The following is a 24,907-nucleotide window of genomic DNA, read 5'->3' as shown; positions in this document are numbered from 1 at the left end:
TTATTCCCTAATAAAGTATTAGTGGAGGAATGGTCTGAACCTTCTGTGATGCTTCACAGGTTCATAAATTTCTGGATAAGAATTACGATCAAGTTCGCCAGGATGTTCTTGACTTTTTTATTCAGAGCAAAAACAAGGTAAGAGAAATTTTTCATTTGCTATGAATTAAATGACCCTAATAAACTGAACCTTATTTTACTCTGGTTTTAGATGGTTGCACATCTCTTTATGAGCTATGCTGAGACTCTCAACCAACAGAAATCCCATGCTGGGAAGAACAGCACAGTAACGCTGCGACATCAGGCCTCAACGGTGGAGGCCAAGTTCCAACTATCCCTCATGGAGCTCATTGAAAAGATGGATAGGTAGACCACCTAAAGTGTGCATTATGCTGTCTACATGAATCTCTTGTTGACTTTGATTGGCTTCAGATCCATGTACGTTATTTATCACCAAGTACTTTCTTCTAATTTGTACTAACAGAGCCAACCCATATTTTGTGAGGTGCATTAAGCCAAACCAAAACAAGGTAAGGAACAGGAGTCACTGGGTTCAGAAGTATTAATAAGCTATTTGCATCTTGGCTGGAATTGAAATTGATTAAGAGAGTGTGTATAAGACCGCAGGAGCCTGGTGTGTTTGACATGGAGCTGGACAGGGCCAAACTTAACTATTCTGGGATTTTGGAAACAATTCGAATCAGGAGTGAGGGCTATCCGATCAGAATGCCGTTTGATGTCTTCCTTTTCAGGTAAGAGCTAGAAGTGTCAAACTAAGAAGAGGCAATTTAAAGGCTCAAATTTAATTAATTATTCAATTATTTGGTTGTATTAAGATACAAGTCCCTGCTAGGCCTCAAACAGCTGCCTCGTGCCAATGGTGAAAACTGTTTCATCATGTTGAGGAAGCTTGGTCCTGTTAGACCAGGAGTATTTCAAGTCGGTGTCAGCAAGGGGAGCATGATTATTAGTAACAGATTTTTAACAATAACCTATAAAACTTTCAACACAGACATATTATGAGCACGAGATTGTTATGTGAAGAAATGTGTCTCTGTTGTAGCCATAAGTCAGTGTGATTTCAACTTTTTAGCATTGTTATTTCTCTCATTTTGTAGATCTTGATGTGTATGGGTGGCCCACATTTAAATGGTGCTCAGGAGAATTTATTTGGAAACTACATCATCCAGAAGGGGCTTACCAACCCTGGCTTGCGGGATGAAATCTTATGTCAAATTGCCAATCAGGTTTGGAGAAACACCAATCCAGATAACTCGGAGAGAGGCTGGCTGCTGTTGCTGCTATAGCCTGCCTTAGAGCATTTGCACCATCAGCCAAAATGGAGAAATACCTTCTGAAGTAAGCAACACACCAATATTTACATTGATTATGTCACAAACTACATTTGAGCCTTCATTATGTTTTGGCTTTTACATGCATTAGGTTTGTCTCAGATCATGCCTATAATGGTTGCAAAGCTGTTGGCCAACACAAGCTCATTCAAGCCATGCAGAAGTCCCCGTTTGGACCAGAGGCTGCGAGGACTTACCCATTGTCCCTTCTGGAATGAACAGCCAATAGGAAGAAAGCAAACATGGTTTTGCAAGTGCACTGTTTTGATGGTATGTGTCAGTTTCACTTGCACTGTTTGAGTTTCTGCAACCTTGAATCTGTGTTGGCCAGTTAAGACTCTTAGGGTAGGTTGCATAATAAAAATTAGTCAAGGTGTAATTCAGTTGCATTTAACTTTAAACCTTAACTAAATTTTAAGTCTTGTTGCACCATTACTCTAAATTTCATTTTAATTAAAGTTTAAGTAAAATAACACCTTGATTAACAAATCCTTGATTACCTCTTATTTCTGCCTAATTTAGTCTTTATTGGTGCAACCTACCCTCAGTTTTTACTCTTCATACACACATTTCAGCACTAACCCTTGCTGGAAAACAACAATTGTAACCAGCCTAAGATGGTTGTGTGGTTTTATCTGGTGTTACAGTCTGGTCATAGCTGATTACAGTAGCAGGCTGTTTTTAGATTGGTTTTGACCACTACTTTAGCTGGCCAGGTTGGAAGACAAGCTGACCAATCAGCTAAAACCAGCTGAAACCAGAATATTCTGAGATACCCTTGTTTGGAATGAAAGAGATATGCACACTTATATAAGACAAACTCAACGGATAGCTTACAAAACAGTTAAATAAAGCCCTGAAAGGCTCTTCTATCATCGTAATCTCCTAAATCAGCCAGGCAGGTTTCTTTGTTTCTTAAAACCCTCTGGAGACAATTGTGTAAAGCGCATCTATATCAAGTGTTAAATGATCTGTAGTGCTATACAGAATAGGAACAGACATTTGTGTGTAGTCTTCACTCATTCATGCCTGTCAAACCACAGCTGTTAAAAGTCATGTTCTATTGACAGGGACATCTTTCCTTTGCCCTGTGCACTCCTGGACGAGTGGGGAGGAGTTGGCTGGAGATATTCTACAGCATAGGTACACAATCATACACAAATTATCCTTACTATATTCCTTCTTTTGTTCCAACCATTGTTCTCTCGAATGTAAGCCAACACACCTTTTGATTTAGCTCATTTTCAGCCAGTGTAGGTGTTGTAATGTTACCATCTATTCATCACAAGGAGCTTTTTATATGCTGTATGACATGTCATTAGTGTATGGCTCTTTCTTTTGGACATGTTGGGATACGTACAGTCTATAATGAGGCCTTCATTAACTCTGCCATCTGTAATTTGCCTGAAATTAATAGTCTCATTAATTGGATCCGCAGGGGTGTGACGGAGGCCTGGAAGGGGTGTTCTGTTATCATGAAGGAGCGCGGACAGTGGGCGGAGCTCGCAGGGCATGATTATGTAATGGACTTGATCGCAGACATGGAACTGATGAGAAATTTTCCCAAGCAAAAGTCCTACTTCATCATCTCTGCTGAGAGTCCCACCAGAACTGTATCTACATGATAGTCTTGCATGATTATTGTAGTTTCATTTACACCAGAAATGGGTTATGTACTCTAATATCATGCATGATCATAAATATGAATTATATTTTAATAGATCTGTGTTGCATGTAATTTAAAAGTGAGTTAAATGTGAATGTGTCATTACTGTGGCATTAGTGGCTCCAAACTAATGACTAACAGTGCTTGAAAATGTTGTTTAGTTCTACTAGCAGCACAAAAATTACAGACTTCACCTATAAGGCACAAAAAGTGAATATTTATACTATAAATATATATATTTTTTTTATAAATCTGGGATTTTATAATGACAACTAGTGGGTGACATCTAGATTTTCAGTTACAGATGCCATTTTCAAAGTCATAAGTGATTAATTCCCCTAGTAATATTGTCTAATAACAGGGAGCATGTTGGGATAAGGTGAATATTAGTCATAGCTCAGTATCATGTGGTCCTAATATATTGTCTGTGTGCTCTCTGTGATGCAACCTGCTCCATGTATAATTAAACAGCTTTGTACTGTATATGCCTCTGATCTAATGTACATCATTTTAAATATACAATAAAAAAAAATTATCATTACTTTTTAATGAGCAAAAAATACATTGTTAATTTTTAAAGTATAGTTATAGGCTAAGTATATTTTTGCAGTGTTATTGGATTGTTATCTAATATTTTGTCCTCAATATGAACTTTGAAAGGGGTCTGTTTGGAAGTGGATTTGATTCTGATGATGACAGCTCACTTCTGCTCCCTCAGACAATGTCAAGCTCCAGTCTGCCATATTCAGATGGATATTACAGCCACGGTCAGCCGTTTTTTCTTTTTTGTTTTTTTCTTTTGCTAGTTTTTAAGCTGTTTTTATGTATTCCGTACAAAGCAAATTGTATGATTCCTGTGTTTTTTCCCACTACCTGTAAAAAAAATAAAAATAAAATCAGACTTAAGTAAGGCACAAACTCACAAAGGTATGGACAGATATCTCGACAGCCTGTTTGACCCAGTTTTGTCTGATGGTAATGGGGTAAGTGTTTCTTGTTCATTTATGCCTAATTCAGATAAGTGTTAATGTAATAAAAGCAATATCATTTGGAGGTTAAATGCAACTATTTATGGAAAGAAGCTTAAAAATATAACAAGATTTCATGAATTACAAACAACTTGCCACTTGATCCTCATGGAGTAAGTGATTGAGTGTATCAAATGTGCTCTATGGGTGCCAGGTCCCCTGCACTGGGTGTGATTAAGTTACCAGTTTACCGTATTTCTCACAGCATTGAGTGACTTTATTTTTTTGCTATTAGCTTTGTCATTCTGAGATAATATCTGGTGTTTATAAACAGATATAGAGATATGGCAGTGGGATTTTTGTCTTTTTTTTTTTTTTTTGGCAATCATACAAAAAATTTGATTGAGGGCACTTGTAAAAAATTAAGCATGAGAATTTTTCAGTCAAAAAGGACAAGTTGTTTTAAAGTTATGATTTTTTGCTAACTTAAAGATCCTAGACTGGTTATGAAAACCAGACTCTTGTGGTCTAGGCCAGCATGGTTCTGTCTCAACTGCGCTAGTAAATGGTATAGGTATACTCTCCTCTTAGAGAGTATAAGGTACTCCCATGGAGAGATTGATTTCTCGTATGACTGAGCTGGGATCGGTTCAGCCCAGAGTTGAGAGCCTTTTTTGCTTTGCCTTATTTCTTCTGCAGGATTTTGAGAAGTCATCCAGCATGTCCAGCCGTATGAAGGGAGCTGGTGGGATTGGAGGGCAGGATGGTGACATAGAGAAGCCCCTCTCCAGCAGGCCTTATCCCCCCGGACTGCAGCCTGGTGGTGAGCTCTGCATCTCTTCTCTTTCTGCTCTGTCCTTACCACACATCAATTATGCAATTACCCTAGGGTCAATTGGTACCTGAAAGCAATCAATTGCCGGATAAACATTCAGACTGGCAAATTATGTAAACTGCACATTTGCAAATGCTTTGCATGAAAAATGATCAATGTACCATTTAATGCTTTGGTGATTTTAAGTGGCTGTGACTTTTGGTGATTGGTGTTCCATGGGTCATTCTACAAAATGGGTGCCATTTGTGTTCCTTATACGTATGTGTAAAAACACTTAACAATAAATAGCTTATGGCAACTTTTCTACTTTTTTTTAATTTAACAAGAATGCAGAAACATTATTTTAATTTAATTTTTTGTAAACAGTATGTATATATTATTGTAATTAAGTTGGCTTGAGAAAGCCAACTTACTGATCTACTATTTAAACTTATTAAGTTGGCTTGAGAAAGCCAACTTACTGATCTAATAATTAAAACTCATTAAGTTGGCTTGAGAAAGCCAACTTACTGATCTACTATTTAAACTTATTATTATTAAGTTGGCTTGAGAAAGCCAACTTACTGATCTACTATTTAAACTTATTATTATTATTATTATTCTTCTGAGACTAAAATTATCAACTCTAACTCCTCCTAGAGCTTTAACTCTACAGACTCCAAACTCAGTCCAGCTCTTCAGACTGATCTCGCCGGGTGTGCTATATCTTTTCTAACTGATCAGACTTATGGTTTTCATAAAAATGAAGATTAAAAATCATAAAAATCCCATAGACTTTCATTGACGGAATGTTCAGATGAGCCAAGCTCCAACTGTCAAAATTCAAATCTAAACAAACTGAAGCCCATTATACTCAATCAAGCTTCGCTTCTATGTACTTATTTCTAATCCATTTAAACTCATTCAAACTCATCTATCTAATATTTCTAATCTATCTCTATCTATCTATATATCTATCTATCTATCTATCTATCTATCTATCTATCTATCTATCTATCTATCTATCTATCTATCTATCTATCTATCATCTGACTATTTCTATTTATCTATCTTAATCATGCTAGCGACATGCTAGTCACTTGCTAATCAAGCTTACAACATGCTAGAATCATGCTAACCACATGCTAGTCACTTGCTAATCATGCTAGCAACATGCTAGTAACTTGCTAATCATGCTAGTGACATGCTAGTCACTTGCTAATCATGCTAAAAAACATGCTAGCGACATGCTAGTCACTTGCTAATCATGCTAGAAAACATGCTAGAAACATGCTAGTCACTCGCTAATCATGCTAAAAACAAGCTAAAAACATGCTAGTCACTTGCTAATCATGCTAGCGAACATGCTAGTCACATGCTAATCATGCTATCAAACTTGCTAGTGACATGCTAGTCACTCGCTAATCATGCTTGCAAAAACATGCTAGCGACATGCTAGTCACTCGCTAATCATGCTAAAAACATGCTAGCGACATGCTAGTCACTCGCTAATCATGCTAAAAACATGCTAGCGACATGCTATTCACTCGCTAATCATGCTAAAAACATGCTAGCGACATGCTAGTCACTCGCTAATCATGCTAAAAACATGCTAGCGAAATGCTAGTCATTCGCTAAAAAAACATGCTAAACAACATGCTAATCGACATGCTAGTCACTCGCTAATCATGCTAAAAACATGCTAGTGACATGCTAGTCACTTGCTAATCATGCTAGAAACATGCTAGCGACATGCTAGTCACTTGCTAATCATGCTAGTGACATGCTAGTCACTTGCTAATCATGCTAGAAACATGATAGCGACATGCTAGTCACTCGCTAATCATGCTAAAAACATGCTAGCGACATGCTAGTCACTCGCTAATCTAGCTAAACATGCTAAAAACATGCTAGCAACATGCTAGTCACATCGCTAATCATGCTGCTAAAAAACATGCTAGTGACATGCTAGTCACTCGCTAATCATGCTAAAAACATGCTAGCGACATGCTAGTCACTCGCTAATCATGCTAGAAACATGCTAGCGACATGCTAGTCAACTCTAATAATGCATGCTAATGCTAAAAACATGAAACATGCTAGTCACTTGCTAATCATGCTAAAAACATGCTAGCGACATGCTAGTCACTCGCTAATCATGCTAGAAACATGCTAGCGACATGCTAGTCACTTGCTAATCATGCTAGAAACATGCTAGCGACATGCTAGTCACTCGCTAATCATGCTAAATACATGCTAGTGACATGCTAGTAACTTGCTAATCATGCTAGAAACATGCTAGTAACTAGTGCTAATCATGCTAAAAACATGCTAGTCACTTGCTAATCAAGCTTCTTAAACTTTTAAACTTTTGAAACTTCAAACTTTTGAACTTCTTAAACTTTTCAAACTTTTTCAAACTTTTTTTTTCAAACTTTCCAAAAACTTTTCAAACTTTCTGTTCAGGCTTTCTCAAGCCAACTTAAAGTTTGTCTTGACGAACTTTTTTATCTAGTTATTATTATTCTTCCAAAACTAAAATTATCAACTCTAACTCCTCCTAGAGCTTTAACTCTACAGACTCCAAACTCAGCCCAGCTCTTCAGACTGATCTCGCCGGGTGTGCTATATCTTTTCTAACTGATCAGACTTATGGTTTTCATAAAAATGAAGATTAAAAATCATAAAAATCCCATAGACTTTCATTGACGGAATGTTCAGATGAGCCAAGCTCCAACTGTCAAAATTCAAATCTAAACAAACTGAAGCCCATTATACTCAATCAAGCTTCGCTTCTATGTACTATTTCTAATCCATTTAAACTCATTCAAACTCATCTATCTAATATTTCTAATCTGTCTATCTATCTATCTATCTATCTATCTATCTATCTATCTATCTATCTATCTATCTATCTATCTATCTATCTATCTATCTATCTATCTATCTATCTATCTATCTATCGATCTATCATCTGACTATTTCTATTTATCTATCTTAATCATGCTAGCGACCTGCTAGTCACTTGCTAATCATGCTTACAACATGCTAGAATCATGCTAACCACATGCTAGTCACTTGCTAATCATGCTAGCAACATGCTAGTAACTTGCTAATCATGCTAGTGACATGCTAGTCACTTGCTAATCATGATATAAAACATGCTAGCGACATGCTAGTCACTTGCTAATCATGCTAGAAACATGCTAGCAACATGCTAATCACTGCTAAAATCATGCTAGTGACACATGCTAGTCACTTGCTAATCATGCTTGCTAAACATGCTAGCGACATGCTAGTCACTCGCTAATCATGCTAAAAACATGCTAGCGACATGCTAGTCACTCGCTAATCATGCTAAAACATGCTAGTGACATGCTAGTCACTCGCTAATCATGTTAAAAACATGCTAGCGACATGCTAGCAATCATGACATGCTAGTGCTAGTGAGTCACTCGCTAATCATGCTAAAAAACATGCTAGCAACATGCTAGTCACTTGCTAATCATGCTAAAAAACATGCTAGCGACATGCTAGTCACTCGCTAATCATGCTAAAACATGCTAGCGACATGCTAGTCACTCGCTAATCATGCTAGAAACATGCTAGCAACATGCTAGTCAATTGCTAATCATGCTAGTGACATGCTAGCGACATGCTAGTCAATCGCTAATCATGCTAGAAACATGCTAGCGACATGCTAGTCACTCGCTAAATCATGCTAAAAACATGCTAGGGCTAGCTACATGCTAGTCACTCGCTAATCATGCTAAAAACATGCTAGCAACATGCTAGTCACTCGCTAATCATGCTAAAAACATGCTAGTGACATGCTAGTCACTTGCTAATCATGCTAAAAACATGCTAGCGACATGCTAGTCACTCGCTAATCATGCTAAAAACATGCTAGCGACATGCTAGTCACTCGCTAATCATGCTAGAAACATGCTAGCGACATGCTAGTAACTTGCTAATCATGCTAGTGACATGCTAGCCACTTGCTAATCATGCTAGAAACATGCTAGCGACATGCTAGTCAATCGCTAATCATGCTAAAAACATGCTAGTCACTTGCTAATCATGCTAAAAAACATGCTAGCGACATGCTAGTCACTTGCTAATCATGCTAAAAAACATGCTAGCGACATGCTAGTCACTCGCTAATCATGCTAAAAACATGCTAGCGACATGCTAGTCACTTGCTAATCATGCTAGAAACATGCTAGTCACTTGCTAATCATGCTAAAAACATGCTAGCGACATGCTAGTCACTTGCTAATCATGCTAGAAACATGCTAGCGACATGCTAGTCACTTGCTAATCATGCTAAAAAACATGCTAGTCACATGCTAGTCATGCTAAAACATGCTAACGGCATGCATGCTCACACTCGCTAATCATGCTAAAAACATGCTAGTCACTTGCTAATCATGCTAAAAACATGCTAGCGACATGCTAGTCACTTGCTAATCATGCTAGAAACATGCTCGCGACATGCTAGTCACTCGCTAATAATGCTAAAAAACATGCTAGTGACATGCTAGTCACAATAATCATGCTAGAAAACATGCTAGCGACATGCTAGTCAACTTGCTAATCATGCTAGAAACATGCTAGTAACTCGCTAATCATGCTAGAAACATGCTAGTAACTTGCTTATTAAACTTCTTAAACTAATCAAACTTTGCAAACTTCAAACTTTTGAAACTTCAAAACTTTTAAACTTTTAAACTTTTCAAACTTTTCAAACTTTCTAAAAAAAAAAAACTTTCTGTTCAGGCTTTCTCAAGCCAACTTAAAGTTTGTCTTGACGAACTTTTTTATATTATTATAGTATTATTATTATTCTTTCTGAGACTAAAATTATCAACTCTAACTCCTCCTAGAGCTTTAACTCTACAGACTCCAAACTCAGCCCAGCTCTTCAGACTGATCTCGCCGGGTGTGCTATATCTTTTCTAACTGATCAGACTTATGATTTTCATAAAAATGAATATTAAAAATCATAAAAATCCCATAGACTTTCATTGAAAAAGCCTCTGCTCAGATGAACATTCCGTAAATTCCAACTGTCAAAAATTCAAATCTAAACAAACTGAAGCCCATTATACTCAATCAGACTTTGCTTCTATGTATCTATCTATCTATCTATCTATCTATCTATCTTATCTATCTAATATTTCTGACTATATCTCTCTATCTATCTATCTATCTATCTATCTATCTATCTATCTATCTATCTATCTATCTATCTATCTATCTATCTATCTATCTATGCTCTGACTATTTCTATCTATCTATCTATCATGCTAGCGACATGCTAGTCATTGCTAATCATGCTATCTGCTAGAATCATGCTATCTATGCTAATCATGCTAATTTCATGCTAGCAACATGCTAGTCAACTCTATAATCATGGTAAATCTGCAACATGCTAGTCATCTATCTATCTATGCTAATCATGCTAGTAACTTTGCTAATCATGCTAGTGCTGCTAGTAACTTGCTAATCTATGCTGCTAGTGACATGCTAGTCACTTGCTAATCATGCTAGAAACATGCTAGCGACATGCTAGTCACTTGCTAATCATGCTAGAAACATGCTAGCGACATGCTAGTCACTTGCTATCATGCTAGAAAACATGCTAGCGACTTGCTAGTCTATATCTATAAAAACATGCTAGCGACATGCTAGTCACTGCTAATCATGCTAGAAACATGCTAGCGACATGCTAGTAACATGCTAATCATGCTAGAAACATGCTAGCAACATGCTAGTCACTTGCTAATCATGCTAGTGACATGCTAGTCACTTGCTAATCATGCTAGAAACATGCTAGCGACATGCTAGTCACTCACTAATCATGCTAAAAACATGCTAGCGACATGCTAGTCACTTGCTAATCATGCTAGAAACATGCTAGCGACATGCTAGTCAAATGCTAATCATGCTAGAAACATGCTAGCGACATGCTAGTCACTTGCTAATCATGCTAAAAACATGCTAGTTACGACATGCTAATCATGTAGAAACATGCTAAAAATGCTAGTATGCTAGAGCGACATGCTAGTCACTGCTAATCAAACTATGCTAGCGACATGCTAGTCACTCACTAATCATGCTAAAAACATGCTACCGACATGCTAGTCACTTGCTAATCATGCTAGAAAACATGCTAGCGACATGCTAGTCACGCGCTAATCATGCTAAAAGACATGCTAGTCACTCGCTAATCATGCTAAAAACATGCTAGCGACATGCTAGTCACTTGCTAAATCATGCTACAAACATGCTAGCGACATGCTAGTCACTTGCTAATCATGCTAGAAACATGCTAGCAACATGCTAGTCAAATCGCTAATCATGCTAAAAACATGCTAGTCACTTGCTAATCATGCTAAAAACATGCTAGCGACATGCTAGTCACTTGCTAATCATGCTAGAAAATGCTAAAAACATGCTAGTCACTTGCTAATCATGCTAAAAAACATGCTAGCGTCACATGCTAGTCACTTCGCTAATCATGCTAAAACATGCTAAGTCAAATGCTAGATACATGCTAGTCACTCGCTAATCATGCTAGAAACATGCTATCGACATGCTAGTAACTTGCTAATCATGCTAGTGACATGCTAGTTACTTGCTAATCATGCTAGAAACATGCTAGCGACATGCTAGTCACTTGCTAATCATGCTAGAAACATGCTAACGACATGCTAGTCACTCGCTAATCATGCTAAAAACATGCTAACGACATGCTAGTCACTCGTTAATCATGCTAAAAACATGCTAGTGACATGCTAGTCACTCGCTAATCATGCTAGAAACATGCTAGCTAACATTACTATTCATGCTAAAACATGCTAGTGACATGCTAGTCACTTGCTAATCATGCTAGAAACATGCTAGCAACATGCTAGTCACTCGCTAATCATGCTAAAAACATGCTAGCGACATGCTAGTCACTCGCTAATCATGCAAAAACATGCTAGCGACATGCTAGTCAGTCGCTAATCATGCTAAAAACATGCTAGCGACATGCTAGTCACTCGCTAATCATGGTAGAAACATGCTAACGACATGCTAGTAACTTGCTAATCATGCTAGTGACATGCTAGTCACTTGCTAATCATGCTAGAAACATGCTAGTGACATGCTAGTAACTCGCTAATCATGCTAAAAACATGCTAGCGACATGCTAGTCACTCACTAATCATGCTAAAAACATGCTAGCGACATGCTAGTCACTTGCTACTCATGCTACAAAAAATGCTAGCGACATGCTAGTCACTTGCTAATCATGCTAGTCAACATGCTAGTATCATTCTAGAAACATGCTAGCGACATGCTAGTAAATCGCTAATCATGCTAAACACATGCTAAACACATGCTAGTCACTTGCTAATCATGCTAAAAACATGCTAGCGACATGCTAGTCAATCGCTAATCATGCCAAAAACATGCTAGTGACATGCTAGTCACTCGCAAATCAGTGCTAAAAACATGCTAGCGACATGCTAGTCACTCGCTAATCATGCTAAAAACATGCTAGCGACATGCTAGTCACTCGCTAATCATGCTAGAAACATGCTAGCGACATGCTAGTCACTCGCTAATCATGCTAAAATCATGCTAGCGACATGCTAGTCACTCGCTAATCATGCTAGAAACATGCTAGCGACATGCTAATAACTTGCTAATCATGCTAGCGACATGCTAGTCACTTGCTAATCATGATAGAAAACATGCTAGTGACATGCTAGTCACTCGCTAATCATGCTAGAAACATGCTAGCGACATGCTAGTCACTTGCTAATCTTGCTAGAAACATGCTAGCGACATGCTAGTCAATCTAATCATGCTCATGCTAGCGACACATGCTAGTCACTTGCTAATCATGCTAAAAACATGCTAGCGACATGCTAGTCACTTGCTAATCATGCTAGAAACATGCTAGCGACATGCTAGTCACTCGCTAATCATGCTAAAAAACATGCTAGTGACATGCTAGTCAACTTGCTAATCATGCTAGAAACATGCTAGTAACTTGCTAATCATGCTAATGACATGCTAGTCACTTGCTTTATTAAACTAAAACTTTTCTAAACTTTTCATGCTAGTCTAAACTTTTAAACTTGCTCAAACTTTCTAGTCAGGCTTTTCAAACCAACTTAAAGTTTGTCTTGAAACTTTTTTTATCTAGTTAAGTTGGCTTGAGAAAGCCAAACTTACTGATCTACTATTTAAACTTTAATTAAAGTTGGCTTGAGAAAGCCAACTTACTGTCTTGTCTTTACTTATTATTATTATTATTAATCTTCTTAGACTAAAACTTTTTATCAACTCTAACTCTAACTCCTAGAGCTTTAACTCTACAGACTCCAAACTCAGCCCAGCTCTTCAGACTGATCTCGCCGGGTGTGCTATATCTTTTCTAACTGATCAGACTTATGGTTTTCATAAAAATGAAGATTCAAAATCATAAAAATCCCATTGACTTTCATTGACGGAATGTTCAGATGAGCCAAGCTCCAACTGTCAAAATTCCAAATCTAAAACAAACACGCTAGCCATCTACTCAATCAAGCTTCGCTTCTATGTACTATTTCTAATCCATTTAAAACATCAAACTCATCTATCTAATATTGCTAATCTATCTATCTAACTATTTATCTATCTATCTATCTATCTATCTATCTATCTAAGGCTATTGGCTATCTATCATGCTAGGTCTATGCTATATCACTATCTATTATAGAAAATATCATGCTATCTATCACGATTATAATTTATGCTGCTACATCATGCTAGCGACATGCTAGTCACTTGCTAATCATGCTATCATGAAGCTAAATCATGCTAACACATGCTAGTCACTTGCTAATCATGCTAGCAACATGCTAGTCATTCGCTAATCATGCTAATTCATGCTATCATAAAATGTAAATCATGCTAAAACATACATGCTAGCGACATGCTAGTCACTTGCTAATCATGCTAGCAACATGCTAGCAACATGCTAGTCATATCTGCTAATCATACATGCTAGCGACATATACCCACTGCTAATCATGCTAGAACACATGCTAGCGACATGCTAGTCACTTGCTATCATGCTACAAAAAACATGCTAGTGACATGCTAGTCATGCTAATACATGCTAAAAACACATGCTAGTCACTTGCTAATCATGCTAGAAACATGCTAGCGACATGCTAGTCACTCGCTAATCATGCTAAATCATGCTAAAAACATGCTAGTTCACTATAATCATGCTCTAAACATGCTAGCCCGACATGCTATTCATCGCTAATGATTTGCTAGCGACATGCTAGTCACTTGCTATCATCATGCTAGAAAAACATGCTAGCGACATGCTAGTCACTTGCTAATCATGCTAAAAACTGCTAGCGACATGCTAGTCACTTGCTAATAATGCTAGAATATGCTAGCGACATGCTCATGCTACCATGCTAGATTTCCTATGCTAATCATGCTAGTGACATGCTAGTACTTGCTATTTAGATTGCTAAGCATGCTAATGCTAGTCACTTGCTAATCATGCTAGGGAACATGCTAGTCACATGCTAATCATGCTAGGGCAATGCGGAACCATGCCATCCCAGCTGCAATGCTAGTCACTTGCTAATCATGCTAGGAAACATGCTAGCGACATGCTAGTCACTTTCTAATCATGCTAAAACATGCTAGTGACATGCTAGTCACTATAAATGCTAAAACTGCTAACTGCTAGTAACTTGCTAATGCTATCTACACTCTATCCTTGCTTGTCATGCTGAAATAATTCTATTGCTAATCTATCATCTCTAATCTGCTAAAACATGCTATTCACTTGCTTTATCCCTGAAAACATGCAGCGACATGCTAGTCACTTTGCTAATCTTTGCTAAACATGCTAGCGACATGCTAGTCAGTCGCTAATCATGCTAAAAATTACAGTGACTGCTAGAACTAATCATGCTAGAAACATGCTAAATTGCTCTTTGCTAGCAATGTCTAGTAATCCCTAAAAATCATGCTAGCTGACATGACTGCATCATGCTTCGCTATATAGGGCACTCTAATCTAATTATTATGCACATGCTAGAAACTGCATGCTATTCTGGTAATCATGCTATCATGCTAAATGCTAAACATGCTACCCTCACAAACATTGCAATCATGGCTTAAAACACTTTCTGTTCTAACTATCTAGTCTACTAGCAATGTAGCTAACAGACTAATGCAGGCGCAGTACGTGATGGCTGGCTTCTTAATCATGTTTAACAATAATTATCAAGTAGAAACTTTTCTAATCATGTTATTCATATAATAATCTATGCTAGCGACATGGCTAGTCCCATGCTACGCTTGCTATTACATGCTAGCGACATGCTAGTCAGCGCATCTAAACTCATTCTAACGACATCCACTCTAGTGACTCGCTAGCACTTGCTAATCTATGCTAGCGACATGCTAGTCACTTGCTAATATGCTAACAACATGCTAATCATGCCTAGGTCACTCTATCATGCTAGCGACATGCTATCACTAAACTCATGCTAAAACATGCTAGTCTCATGCTGCTATCATGCTAATCATGCTATCTATATATCAATCATGCTAATCATGCTAGTGACATGCTAGTCACTTGCTAATCATGCTAAAACAACATGCTAGTGACATGCTAGTCACTTGCTAATCATGCTAGCTAATCATGCTAGCGACATGCTAGTCACTTGCTAATCATGCTGCAAACATGCTAACCACATGCTAATTATGCTAGCAACATGCTAATCATGCTAGTGACATGCTAGTCACTTGCTAATCATGCTAGTGACATGCTAGTCACTTGCTAATCATGCTAGAAACATGCTAGCGACATGCTAGTCACTCGCTAATCATGCTAAAAAAAATGCTAGCGACATGCTAGTCACTTGCTAATCATGCTAGTAAACATGCTAGCGACATGCTAGTCACTCGCTAATCATGCTAGAAACATGCTAGCGACATGCTAGTCACTCGGCTAATCATGCTAAAAACATGCTAGCGACATGCTAGTCACTCGCTAATCATGCTAGAAACATGCTAGCGACATGCTAGTCACTCGCTAATCATGCTAAAAACATGCTAGCGACATGCTAGTCACTCGCTAATCATGCTAAAAACATGATAGTGACATGCTAGTCTCTGCTAATCATGCTAAAACATGCTAGCGACATGCTAGTCACTCGCTAATCATGCTAAAAACATGCTAGTGACATGCTAGTCTCTTGCTAATCATGCTAGAAACCATGCTAGCGACATGCTAGTCACTCGCTAATCATGCTAAAAACATGCTAGCTAAACATGCTAGTCACTTGCTAATAATGCTAAAAACATGCTAGCGACATGCTAGTCACTTGCTAATCATGCTAGAAACGTGCTAGCGACATGCTAGTAACTTGCTAATAATGCTAGTGACATGCTAGTCACTTGCCTAATCATGCTAGAAACATGCTAGCGACATGCTAGTCACTCGCTAATCATGCTAAAACCATGCTATTCACTTGCTAATCATGCTACATGAAAAACGACATGCTAGTCACTCGCTAATCATGCTAAAAACATGCTATTCACTTGCTAATCATGCTAAAAACATGCTAGCGACATTCTAGTCACTTGCTAATCAATCTATGCATGCTAGTGACATGCTAGTCACTCGCTAATCATGCTAAAAACATGCTAGTGACATGCTAGTCAATTGCTTATCATGCTAGCGACATGCTAGTAACTTGCTAATTATGCTAGCAACATTCTAGTAACTAGCTTATCATGCTAGAAACATGCTAGTAACTTTGCTAATCATGCTAATGACATGCTAGTCACTTGCTTTATTAAACTTCTTAAACTTTTCAAACTTTTCAAACTTTTCAAACTTTCTAAACTTTTCAAACTTTCTGTTCAGGCTTTCTCAAGCCAACTTAAAGTTTGTCTTGACGAACTTTTTTATCTAGTTATTATTATTCTTCTGAGACTAAAATTATCAACTCTAACTCCTCCTAGAGCTTTAACTCTACAGACTCCAAACTCAGCCCAGCTCTTCAGACTGATCTCGCCGGGTGTGCTATATCTTTTCTAACTGATCAGACTTATGGTTTTCATAAAAATGAAGATTAAAAATCATAAAAATCCCATAGACTTTCATTAACGGAATGTTCAGATGAGCCAAGCTCCAACTGTCAAAATTCAAATCTAAACAAACTGAAGCCCATTATACTCGATCAAGCTTCGCTTCTATGTACTATTTCTAATCCATTTAAACTCATTCAAACTCATCTATCTAATATTTCTAATCTATCTATCTATCTATCATCTGACTCTATCTATCTATCTATCTATCTATCTATCTATCTATCTATCTATCTATCTATCTATCTTCTGACTATTTCTATCTATCTATCTATCTATCTATCTATCATCTGACTATTTCTATTTATCTATCTTAATCATGCTAGCGACATGCTAGTCACTTGCAAATCATGCTAGCAACATGCTAGTAACTTGCTAATCATGCTAATCATGCTAGCAACATGCTAGTAACTTGCTAATCATGCTAGCAACATGCTAGTAACTTGCTAATCATACTAGGAACATGCTAGTAACATGTTAATCATGCTAGTGCACATGCTAGTCACATGCTAGCTAGACATGCTAGTAACTTGCTAATCATGCTAGCGACATGCTAGTCAACACTTGCTAATCATGCTAGTGACATGCTAGTCACTTGCTAGTCACTATGCATGCTAATCATGCTAAAACATGCTAGTGACATGCTAGTCACTGGCTAATCATGCTAAAAACATGCTAGCGACATGCTAGTCACTTGCTAATCATGCTAGAAACATGCTAGCGTCACATGCTAGTCAATCGCTAATCATGCTAAAAACATGCTAGTGACATGCTAGTCACTTGCTAATAATGCTAGTGACATGCTAGTCACTTGCTAATCATGCTAGAGACATGCTAGCGACATGCTAGTCACTCGCTAATCATGCTAAAAACATGCTAGCGACATGCTAGTCACTCGCTAATCATACTAAAAAACATGCTAGCAACATGCTAGTCACTTGCTAATCATGCTATAAACATGCTAGCGACATGCTAGTCACTCGCTAATCATGCTAAAAACATGCTAGTCACTCGCTATGCTAGTCATGCTAGCTAATCATGCTATGCTAAAACATGCTAGCGACATGCTAGTCACTCGCTAATCATGCTAGAAACATGCTAGCGACATGCTAGTCACTTGCTAATCATGCTAGTGACATGCTAGTCACTTGCTAGCTGCTAATCATGCTAATCATGCTAGTGACATGCTAGTCACTCGCTAATCATGCCAAAAAATTTGCTAGTGACATGCTAGTCACTTGCTAATCATGCTAAAAACATGCTAGCGACATGCTAGTCACTCGCTAATCATGCTAAAAAACATGCTAGCGACATGCTAGTAAAACGCTAAAATGCAATATGCTAGCGACATGCTAGTCACTTGCTAATCATGCTAGAAACATGCTAGCGACATGCTAGTAACCTCGCTAATCATGCTAATGACATGCTAGTCACTTGCTAATCATGCTAGAAACATGCTAACGGCATGCTAGTCACTCGCTAATCATGCTAAAAACATGCTAGTCACTTGCTAATAATGCTAAAAACATGCTAGCGACATGCTAGTCACTTGCTAATCAAGCTAGAAACATGCTAGCGACATGCTAGTCACTCGCTAATCATGCTAAAAACATGCTAGTGACATGCTAGTCAATTGCTAATCATGCTAGCGACATGCTAGTAACTTGCTAATTATGCTAGCAACATTCTAGTAACTAGCTTATCATGCTAGAAACATGCTAGTAACTTTGCTAATCATGCTAATTACATGCTAGTCACTTGCTTTATTAAACTTCTTAAACTTTTCAAACTTTTCAAACTTTTCAAACTTTCTAAACTTTTCAAACTTTCTGTTCAGGCTTTCTCAAGCCAACTTAAAGTTTGTCTTGACGAACTTTTTTATCTAGTTATTATTCTTCTGAGACTAAAATTATCAACTCTAACTCCTCCTAGAGCTTTAACTCTACAGACTCCAAACTCAGCCCAGCTCTTCAGACTGATCTCGCCGGGTGTGCTATATCTTTTCTAACTGATCAGACTTATGGTTTTCATAAAAATGAAGATTAAAAATCATAAAAATCCCATAGACTTTCATTAACGGAATGTTCAGATGAGCCAAGCTCCAACTGTCAAAATTCAAATCTAAACAAACTGAAGCCCATTATACTCAATCAAGCTTCACTTCTATGTACTATTTCTAATCCATTCAAACTCATTCAAACTCATCTATCTAATATTTCTATCTATCTATCTATCTATCTATCTATCTATCTATCTATCTATCTATCTATCTATCTATCTATCTATCTATCTATCTATCTATCTATCTATCTATCTATCTATCTATCTATCTATCTATCTGACTATCTATTCTATCTATCTATCTATCATCTATCATACGACATGCTATCTACTTGCTAATCATGCTTACAACATGCTAGAATCATGCTAGCGACATGCTAGTCACTTGCTAATCATGCTTACAACATGCTAGAATCATGCTAATCATGGTAACAACATGCTAGTCACATGTTAATCATGCTAGAAACATGCTAGCGACATGCTAGTAACTTGCTAATCATGCTAGTGACATGCTAGTCACTTGCTAATCATGCTAAAAACATGCTAGTGACATGCTAGTCACTTGCTAATCATGCTAGCTCATGCTATGCTAGCTGCTAGTCACTTGCTAATCATGCTAGAAACATGCTAGCGACATGCTAGTCACTTGCTAATCATGCTAAAAACATGCTAGCGACATGCTAGTCACTTGCTAATCATGCTATCATGCTAGTGACATGCTAGTCACTTGCTAATCATGCTAGAAAACATGCTAGCGACATGCTAGTCACTCGCTAATCATGCTAAAAACATGCTAGCGACATGCTAGTCACTCGCTAATCATGCTAAAAACATGCTAGCGACATGCTAGTCACTCGCTAATCATGCTAAAAAAACATGCTAGCGACATGCTAGTCACTCGCTAATCATGCTAAAAACATGCTAGCGACATGCTAGTCACTCGCTAATCATGCTAAAAACATGCTAGCGACATGCTAGTCACCCGCTAATCATGCTAGAAACATGCTAGCGACATGCTAGTCACTCGCTAATCATGCTAAAAACATGCTAGTGACATGCTAGTCACTTGCTAATCATGCTAGAAACATGCTAGCGACATGCTAGTCACTCGCTAATCATGCTAAAAACATGCTAGTCACATGCTAGTCACTGTAGCTAATCATGCTAAAAACATGCTAGTCACATGCTAGTCACTCATGCTAGTCATGCTAGTCACTGCTAATCATGCTAAAACATGCTAGTCACTGCTAGTCATGCTAATCATGCTAGTCACATGCTAAATCATGCTAAAAACATGCTAGTAACATGCTAGTCACTTGCTAATCATGCTAAAAACATGCTAGCGACATGCTAGTCACTTGCTAATCATGCTAGAAACATGCTAGCGACATGCTAGTCACTCTCTAATCATGGTAAAAACATGCTATTCACTTGCTAATCATGCTAGAAACATGCTAACGGCATGCTAGTCACTCGCTAATCATGCTAAAAACATGCTAGTCACTTGCTAATCATGCTAAAAAACATGCTAGCGACATGCTAGTCACTTGCTAATCATGCTAGAAACATGCTAGCAACATGCTAGTCACTCGCTAATCATGCTAAAAACATGCTAGTGACATGCTAGTAAATTGCTAATCATGCTAGCGACATGCTATTCACTTGCTAATTATGCTAGCAACATTCTAGTAACTAGCTTATCATGCTAGAAACATGCTAGTAACTTTGCTAATCATGCTAATGACATGCTAGTCACTTGCATACTTTTCAAACTTTCAAACTTTTCAAACTTTTCAAACTTTTCAAACTTTCTAAACTTTTCAAACTTTCTGTTCAGGCTTTCTCAAGCCAACTTAAAGTTTGTCTTGACGAACTTTTTTATCTAGTTATTATTATTCTTCTGAGACTAAAATTATCAACTCTAACTCCTCCTAGAGCTTTAACTCTACAGACTCCAAACTCAGCCCAGCTCTTCAGACTGATCTCGCCGGGTGTGCTATATCTTTTCTAACTGATCAGACTTATGGTTTTCATAAAAATTAAGATTAAAAATCATAAAAATCCCATAGACTTTCATTAACGGAATGTTCAGATGAGCCAAGCTCCAACTGTCAAAATTCAAATCTAAACAAACTGAAGCCCATTATACTCAATCAAGCTTCGCTTCTATGTACTATTTCTAATCCATTTAAACTCATTCAAACTCATCTATCTAATATTTCTAATCTATCTATCTATCTATCTATCTATCTATCTATTATCTGACTATCTATCTATCTTCTAATTGTTTCTATCTATCTATCATCTGACTATCTATCTTCTAATTGTTTCTATCTATCTATCTATCTATCTATCTATCTTCTAATTGTTTCTATCTATCTATCTATCTATCTATCTATCTAATCATGCTAGCGACATGCTAGTCACTTGCTAATCATGCTTACAACATGCTAGAACAATCCAAACAAAATTCAATCAACCTACAAAAACACTATAGACATGCTAGTAACTTGCTAATCATGCTAGTGACATACTCTAACAACATGCTAGTCACATGTTAATCATGCTAGAAACTCGCTAGCGACATGCTAGTAACTTGCTAATCATGCTAGTGACATGCTAGTCACTTGCTAATCATGGTCACTTGCTAATCATGCTAAAAAAACATGCTAGTGACATGCTAGTCACTTGCTAATCATGCTAAAAACATGCTAGCGACATGCTAGTCACTTGCTAATCATGCTAGAAACATGCTAGCGACATGCTAGTCACTCGCTAATCATGCTAGAAACATGCTATCGCTGCTAGTCACTTGCTAATCATGCTAGTGACATGCTAGTCACTTGCTAATCATGCTAAAAACATGGCTAGCGACATGCTAGTCACATTGCTAATCATGCTAAAAACATGCTAGCGACATGCTAGTCACTCGCTAATCATGCTAAAAACATGCTAGCGACATGCTAGTCACTCGCTAATCATGCTAAAAAACATGCTAGCGACATGCTAGTCACTCGCTAATCATGCTAAAAACATGCTAGCGACATGCTAGTCACTCGCTAATCATGCTAAAAACATGCTAGCGACATGCTAGTCACTCGCTAATCATGCTAAAAACATGCTAGCGACATGCTAGTCACTCGCTAATCATGCTAGAAAACATGCTAGTCACATGCTAGAAAACATGCTAGTGACATGCTAGTCACTCGCTAATCATGCTAAAAACATGCTAGTCACATGCTAGTCACTTGCTAATCATGCTAGTGACATGCTAGTCGACATGCTAGTCACTGCTAGAATCATGCTAGTGACATGCTAGTCACTTGCTAATCATGCTAAAAAACATGCTAGCGACATGCTACTTCAATCATGCTAAAACATGCTAGCGACATGCTAGTCACTTGCTAATCATGCTAAAACATGCTAGTCACTTGCTAGCGCTACATGCTAGTCACTTGCTAATCATGCTAGAAACATGCTAGCGACATGCTAGTCACTTGCTAATCATGCTAGTGACATGTTAGCAACTTGCTAATCATGCTAGAAACATGCTAACGGCATGCTAGTCACTCGCTAATCATGCAAACAATCCATGCTATTCACTTGCTAATCATGCTAAAAACATGCTAGCGACAAGCTAGTCACTTGCTAATCAAGCTAGAAACATGCTAGCGACATGCTAGTCACTCGCTAATCATGCTAAAAACATGCTAGTGACATGCTAGTCAATTGCTAATCATGCTAGTGACATGCTAGTCACTCGCTAATCATGTTAAAAACATGCTAGTCACTTGCTAATAATGCTAGAAACATGCTAGTAACTTTGCTAATCATGCTAATGACATGCTAGTCACTTGCTTTATTAAACTTCTTAAACTTTTCAAACTTTTTCAAACTTTTCAAACTTTCTAAACTTTTCAAACTTTCTGTTCAGGCTTTCTCAAGCCAACTTAAAGTTTGTCTTGACGAACTTTTTTTATCTAGTTATTATTATTCTTCTGAGACTAAAATTATCAACTCTAACTCCTCCTAGAGCTTTAACTCTACAGACTCCAAACTCAGCCCAGCTCTTCAGACTGATCTCGCCGGGTGTGCTATATCTTTTCTAACTGATCAGACTTATGGTTTTCATAAAAATGAAGATTAAAAATCATAAAAATCCCATAGACTTTCATTAACGGAATGTTCAGATGAGCCAAGCTCCAACTGTCAAAATTCAAATCTAAACAAACTGAAGCCCATTATACTCAATCAAGCTTCGCCTCTATGTACTATTTCTAATCCATTTAAACTCATTCAAACTCATCTATCTAATATTTCTAATCTATCTATCTATCTATCTATCTATCTATCTATCTATCTATCTATCTATCTATCTATCTATCTATCTATCTATCTATCTATCATCTGACTATTTCTAATCTATCTATCACTGCACAGTGTGTTAAGCACATTTTCAGGCCTATGCTAGCGACATGCTAGTCACTTGCTAATCATGCTTACAACATGCTAGAATCAATGCTAACAACATGCTAGTCACATGTTAATCATGCTAGAAACAATCCAAGCCACTTGCTAATCATGATACAAAAATCCAATAAACATGCTAGTAACCATAATAAAAACATCAAATTGACAATCAAGCAAACAACTAATCATGCTACTGACATGCTAGTCACTTGCTAATCATGCTAAAAACATGCTAGTGACATGCTAGTCACATGCTAATCATGCTAGAAACATGGCTAGCGACATGCTAGTCACTCGCTAATCATGCTAAAACATGCTAGCGACATGCTAGTCACTCGCTAATCATGCTAAAAACATGCTAGCGACATGCTAGTCACTTGCTAATCATGCTAGAAAACATGCTAGCGACATGCTAGTCACTCGCTAAACATGCTAGAAACATGCTAGCGACATGCTAGTCACTTGCTAATCATGCTAGAAACATGCTAGCGACATGCTAGTCACTTGCTAATCATGCTAGAAACATGCTAGCGACATGCTAGTCACTCGCTAATCATGCTAGAAACATGCCAGCGACATGCTAGTCACTTGCTAATCATGCTAGAAACATGCTAGCGACATGCTAGTCACTTGCTAATCATGCTAAAAACATGCTAGTGACATGCTAGTCACTCGCTAATCATGCTAAAAACATGCTAGCGACATGCTAGTCACTTGCTAATCATTGCTAAAAACATGCTAGCGACATGCTAGTCACTCGCCTAATCATGCTAAAAACATGCTAGCGACATGCTAGTCACTCGCTAATCTATGCTAAAAACATGCTAGTCACTTGCTAATCATGCTAGAAACATGCTAAAACATGCGCGACATGCTAGTCACTTGCTATCATGCTAATCATGCTAGCACATGCTAGTAACTTGCTAATCATGCTAGTGACATGCTAGTCACTTGCTAATCATGCTAGAAACATGCTAGTCGACATGCTAGTCACTCGCTAAAAACATGCTAGTGACATGCTAGTCACTTGCTAATCATGCTAGAAACATGCTAGCGACATGCTAGTCACTCGCTAATCATGCTAGAAACATGCTAGTGACATGCTAGTAACTTGCTAATCATGCTAGAAACATGCTAGTCACTGTGCTAATCATGCTAATCATGAAAACATGCTAGCGACATGCTAGTCAATCTAATCATGCTAAAAACATGCTAGTGACATGCTAGTCACTTGCTAATCATGCTAAAACATGCTAGCGACATGCTAGTCACTTGCTAATCATGCTAAAAACATGCTAACGACATGCTAGTCACTCGCTAATCATGCTAAAAACATGCTAGCGACATGCTAGTCACTCGCTAATCATGCTAAAAACATGCTAGTTCACTTGCTAATCATGCTAGAA

The 24,907-nt window shown here is 37.8% G+C and overlaps 1 pseudogene; it reads left to right on the top strand.

Moving 5' to 3' along the window:
- The window catches only part of LOC109109377, a 45,871-nt pseudogene that overhangs the window by 7,631 nt on the left and 13,333 nt on the right, over positions 1-24,907 (top strand).

This window comes from Cyprinus carpio, chromosome A3 (assembly GCF_018340385.1).
Source record: "Cyprinus carpio isolate SPL01 chromosome A3, ASM1834038v1, whole genome shotgun sequence".
Classification (NCBI taxonomy): Eukaryota; Metazoa; Chordata; class Actinopteri; order Cypriniformes; family Cyprinidae; genus Cyprinus; species Cyprinus carpio.
The sequence above is the reverse complement of the archived record's forward strand: the minus strand, read 5'-3'. Positions and strand labels throughout refer to the sequence as shown.